Source organism: Rousettus aegyptiacus, unplaced genomic scaffold, assembly GCF_014176215.1.
Source record: "Rousettus aegyptiacus isolate mRouAeg1 unplaced genomic scaffold, mRouAeg1.p scaffold_m13_p_11, whole genome shotgun sequence".
In the NCBI taxonomy this organism is placed as follows: domain Eukaryota; kingdom Metazoa; phylum Chordata; class Mammalia; order Chiroptera; family Pteropodidae; genus Rousettus; species Rousettus aegyptiacus.
In genome coordinates, this window is record NW_023416286.1 from 19,951,478 (window position 1) to 19,956,387 (window position 4,910).

Genomic DNA, 4,910 nt, shown 5'->3' on the forward strand with positions numbered 1-4,910 from the left:
TGCTTGTTGAACATATATGGTGAATTCACACTGGATCAAAAGAAAAACAACACACAGATTCATTACCCAGGGAAATTCAGGCCAGTTGAGATGTACACACAGGGTATAATAGAACTCAAAGGGACGATTGTGTGGAGCATGAATGACCATTTCAAGGGGAGTCAGAAATAAAAGCAAGCTTGATGATTCACACAGGACACTGGAGAAAGAGCCACTCGCTGGAAGGGCAGGGTTGTGGGAGGTGGGTGGGAAAAGGAGAGAGAGGCTGGTGTTGACTATTGGTGTGGGAACATGATCTGGGAAGGAGAAAAACTCATAGTATTTATGTTAGTTTTTAAGGGCTGCTGCAACAATGTACCACAAAATGAATGGCCTAAAGCAGTAGAAATTTTTTCTTTCACAGTTCTGGAGGCCAGAAATCCAAAATCGAGGTGTCAGCAAGGCCATGCTCCCTCTGAAGTCTCCAAGGGAGATGCCTCTCTTCTAGCTTCCGATGTTTCTGGCAATCCTTGGCACTCCTTGCCTTGTAGATACATCACTCCAATCTCTGTCTCTGTCATCCCATGGTGTTCTCCTGTATCACTTCACAGTGTCTTCCATCTGTGCATGTTTGTCTTTCTACTTTTTTCTCCTTTTCTTATAAGGACAACAGTCATGTTAGATTAAGGGCTCACCCTATTCCAGCATGACCTCATATTAACTTATACTAACATTTCCAAAGACTATTTCCAAATAAGGTCACATTTACAGATTCTGTTGATTAAGATTTCAATATATCTTTTTAGGGGACACAATTTAACCCATAGCAGCATCTATGGGGGTTAGTTAGAAAGAATCAGAAAAGCCTTGAATACCAAGCCGAGGTCTTCAGGTGTGGGCATTGAAAGCCCCTGAAGAGTTCTGAATACCTGTGCATGTGCAGAGGAGGGTGACATGCTGAAAGCATAGGAGGATAGCAGTAATTTAACTGCATTTGGGGAGAGGGAACAAAATGTGGAATAGTGTGTATAGCATGATAAAGTTTAAATTTAAGAAGTGATACAGCCTTACATGTGTAGAGACTATTTCTGGAAGAATCCAAAATCTAGTCAGTCTCAATAGTTTCCTCTAGAAAGAAGAAATGGGAGCCTTTCAACAGGAGTGGGATCGGAGACTTAATTTTCCTTACATAATCTATTTAATTGCTTTTTTGTGTGTGTACACATGTTACCTATATGATAAATAACTTTAAAAAAAGTAAAACCAAAAATATGCTTGAGGCATTTTATTGTGAAAAGAAAACGAGGTAACTTAAAAATTATTTTTGTAATATTGTCATTAGAAAATAAATGTATTTGTTCTCAAGATTTAAACTTTGTCATATTGAGTTTTCTAGATTAGACAACTCCTGTGTCAAAGGCCTGCCCTCGGTTTTAGCAAATAGAAATAAATATTCAATTGGCCTGGGTGTTTGGTGTTTGACTGATGATGTTCTATTTGTGGCCACCTTTCTGATGTCCTTGTTTTAGGTGTTTAACTTTAAATCCATGTTTTCCACCTTGTTGTAAGGCATGAAGTTACACTCTATTCCTCAAAGAGTGAAAGATCAGACTAATTTTACTGCCAGTAGTACCAAAGATGTAGGATGACCTTGTATCATACACTAAAGGAACTTGGATCTAGAGACCAACTGGACATGTATATTTCCAAACCTCCATAGAGGCAATGGGAAAATGAGTCTGTGCTGATGGCTCCTCTTTGGCAGTGGGAGAAATAGATGTGGCAGCTTGGATAAGAGGAAGCCTGGCTGAGAGGAGAAATATGCATGAAATCACGTCTGCCAAGTCTGCATGATGAAAACTGCTGTTCCTACTCTGCCTTAGTGTTGTCCCTGCCTCAAGGATGGTACATTGAAAGAGACAAGCATTATAATTATGAGGACTAGTGTCCTCAAATGAGACATCATCTCATTGGGTTCTCCAGAACATTGCTACTGAATCTCTAAATAAGATATGCAAAAATCTAATTTTTGGCCTTCATAATCTCCAGGCAATTTATGTGATAGCAGCACTTGGAATTGGGAATGTTAAAGTTAGGCAAAAAATTTACCTCGTTTTTAACCTTTCAGTTCAAAGAAGCTCATAGTACCTTTGAGCACAGTACCTTTGCTCTTGCAGTTTGGGCTTCCCTGGTCATCTAGAGCTTTGGGAGTGGTACCACTAAGCAGATATGAGAGGCCTAGAGCCTGGGAATTAATGAAAATCAACACACTTGCTGAACTCCAGTCACAGGTCACGTACTGGAGAAGATAAATAAGGGTTGCTTCTCAGTTTGGTGGGGAAGACAGACATATAAAAAATACAGGTCCACAATCCCTTATTCACGTTTCTGAAACCGCAGAACCTCACGAAATTGAATTATTTTTTTTCACAACTCATCTGGTAGCAAAACTTGTACTGACGTAGGTTTATTTATATATGTATTCTTTATTTATCCCATTTAGTGTGAATCTTTGTATGTTTTGCCTAAGAAAGTTTAATGTGATGTTGCCCCAGACCCCACTGGGGATGATATATAATATTGTCGATTACGCACTAGATTTCATTTCTAAAATCCAAAAAATTCAGAATTCTAAAACACATCTGGCACCAAGTGGTTGGGCTTAGGGTCTGTGGACCTCTTTTTCTGATAGAGACCCTGCTGCTAGGGCGCCTGGTATCTTCTTGGACAAAGACTCAGGCTACATTGTCACTTTACTACGCCCATTTTTACCTTTACAGTTCAGATCCTACAGTTTCCTTAGGCATTCTGAATAATTTTCTTTCTTCATTGAAAGCGTTGACTTGCCAAAGGTTTACTCTCTTTTTCTATTAGAGAGATTAATTCTTCCCAAGTTTCTCCTTATAAGTATTGCTTAGTCCTGGTACAGTTTGATTGTTTCTTTCAGAGCTCTAATTGGTCTGTGCCTTGCTTAAGCTCCAGAGGACTCCATCTGAAATATTAGATATAGCAGCACCTGGGAGTCTGCTCTGAAACTGGGAGATTCTCTTCTTCAGGTAAAATAGTCTTCATATAGTCCAAGTCTTAATATAAATGTTCTTAAATTGTGTTCATTTCCCTTCCTCTCATCCTCCCCTTTCCTCCCTGCCCCACCCCGGCCTTTTTATTCTGTAGATGAACATTGGCTTGTTTAAAGTTTAACTTTAACAAGCTCCAAGTTCTCTTTGGGGATATAAGTTCCCATCAGAAGGTTCCTGGCCATCCAATTCTCTCATGTGAGTGAGACAAAATGACTCAAGTAGCCATCATTCCTGTCAACTCTGAGATGTCGGGTACTTACTGGAGGGCTTGAAAAAGCTTTTTCATCACAGAATTGAATTTGAATACTTCTAGTGTGAGGGACACTTATCTGGTTCTGAGGAGGACACAGGACCCAGGCAGGAGGTGCTGGATGGACTCACCCCACAGGAATCAAAGAGAAGAACAAGGAGGCTTTAGGTTTTTAAGAAATATCCAGGAAAGGAAAACCAAGATTCAAAGCATCCAATACATTTGTAATATTTTTTGTTACTAGTACATGTTTCCCACATACAGTGCTTAGGGGAAAGATATTGAACCCACTTCCATGCAAACAAAAGATGAGATGGTTTTTAAGTGCTGAGGTGAACTAGGTGAAAAAATTCTGAAGGACATTAGGAAGGAGGTTGGTCTGTATGATTACGGCCATCAGTGTTTGCTAATTGACAGTTATTGAAGTTAGACTCCTACTCTCTCACAGAGACTGAGAAACAGAAGCACTCTCTTCCTTGACACTTACATTTAAAAAGATGGCTCCCTGATACTTGAAGAAGACATTTATCAACTGGCAAGAGGCTAGGAGAAGATTTACATTTCAAGGGGGAAAAGAAAGAATTCACAATTGCAAGTTTTTAAAAGTAGATTCTCAAAGAAAGGGAGATCTGGGTTCCATACTCAGGAACAAAACTTTACTTGGCCTGAGGGAAATCTTAGCATCCTCTTGGTCAGTGGAAAGTAGTGACAAGCAGGCCAAGACCCTGGTGGCTGGTGGGAAGGGAGAGATTTTCTCAGAACCTGGTCAGCAGGAACTCAGACCATGATCTCCCCAAAGAGTGTAAAAGAGTGTAAGTAAGTAGGAAGGTAGCTTACTGTGTATTAAACTGCATTTGCACTAATTTACAAAGGAGAAACCCATTTGTATCTTTTTCAAAAAGAAGGCACAATTTAGCCCATAATGGACTTTCAGGGTACATGGGCCCTGCCATTGACAGTGTCTTTTAGTGGAACAGTTTGTTTTGTTGTGAAAATTAATTTTTGATCTTGAAACAAGATACTAAGGCATTTTTCAGCAAAGGGACATTTATTTTAGATGCAGAGGGACTGACAGAAAACAAAATGTTCTTGTTGTTTAGGACTAATCAGTCTCAAAAAAACCGGTTATCAGGTCACTGACTGTTACTGGCTGTGACTCTCCCTTAGAAAACTACTCAGAGGCTGCAGTGTGTTTGTTCACTCTTGCTTCATTAAGAGTGCATAATGTCCTTGAGGGTCATTAATGTTGTAGCATATGACAGGATATCCTTTTTCTAGGATGAATAATGTTTCACTATATGTACATACCAGTTTCTTGTCTATTCATCTGTGAATGGACATTAAAGTTGTTTGCACCTGTTGGCTATTGTGAAAAATGCTGCAATGGATTTGGGAGTGCTGATATCTCTTTGAGATCCTATTTTCAGTTCTCTTTTCTTTTCTTTTTTCAATAAATGTCCTGGAGAGAAACTGGAAAACAACACAGGAGTCTGATAAATACCTTTTGAAATCATTTTAATTTTGTCCCCTACAAATGGTTTCTGATCAAAATCTTGCTACTCAGTAGAAAAGGATTCATAAGAAATTTATGAGATAAATGA